Source organism: Phalaenopsis equestris, unplaced genomic scaffold (assembly GCF_001263595.1).
Source record: "Phalaenopsis equestris unplaced genomic scaffold, ASM126359v1 Scaffold214330, whole genome shotgun sequence".
NCBI classification, from domain to species: Eukaryota; Viridiplantae; Streptophyta; class Magnoliopsida; order Asparagales; family Orchidaceae; genus Phalaenopsis; species Phalaenopsis equestris.
In genome coordinates this window covers 359,772-360,471 of record NW_018233122.1, presented here as the reverse complement: position 1 = coordinate 360,471, position 700 = coordinate 359,772, and the positions used below count along the sequence as shown (strand labels likewise).

At 40.7% G+C, this 700-nt stretch overlaps 1 protein-coding gene across 2 annotated transcripts in view; it reads right to left on the bottom strand.

The window, feature by feature from the left end:
- The window catches only part of LOC110037062 (coatomer subunit beta'-1-like), a 24,636-nt gene that overhangs the window by 11,410 nt on the left and 12,526 nt on the right, over positions 1-700 (bottom strand). The gene's annotated exons all lie outside the window — the stretch shown is intronic.

Sequence of the window (700 nt, the reverse complement as noted above, 5' to 3'; positions counted from 1 at the left end):
TACAGCATGTTACACTTGTCCTGTTTCTACCTGCTTTCATGTATAGCATGTTGTATTGCTCCTATTTTACTTACTACTGCTCCACTTGCATGCTACTATTCATTCCTGTGTTGCACGCTTTACACCTTTACAACTTTAAACATGTTTACCCTTTTTTACATAGGATGTTTAGAGGACTACAACCATAGGGCCGTTTGATTTGATATTATAACTGGACACCCTAGAAAACTTAAACTCGTCATGGTAAGGAGCTTGGAGCTAGCGCAGTGGGCAGCACGGCCATCTTCAACAGCAGAACATGTCTTCCCCAGCAAAACCTTTTCCTTTTCCTAGAAATTAAACAACAATCCATAGGTTTTCGAGGTTGTTTGCCTAGCGCAACATAAATCATCCCCCTTTTCTTTAGGCATTCGTATAGCTATGCCATACGATTTAAGCCCTAAACTCGTTCTAGGTTTCAGGTTGTCGTCCCGATACGACGTAAACCCTCATATCTTCTAGGCAATTTGAGTGACCCTGTCACACAAATATAAGCCCTAATTAAATAAAATTGGCAGGATAAAACACTTAAATATTTTCTTCCTAAAATTGGAGCCAAACCATAGGATAGACTGGGAAGTCACTGAGGTTCCCCTCAAGATCTGTGGCTTCCCCTAGTTTCTCTTCATTTGGATTCCTCAACAATGTTCCAGATTTGAGC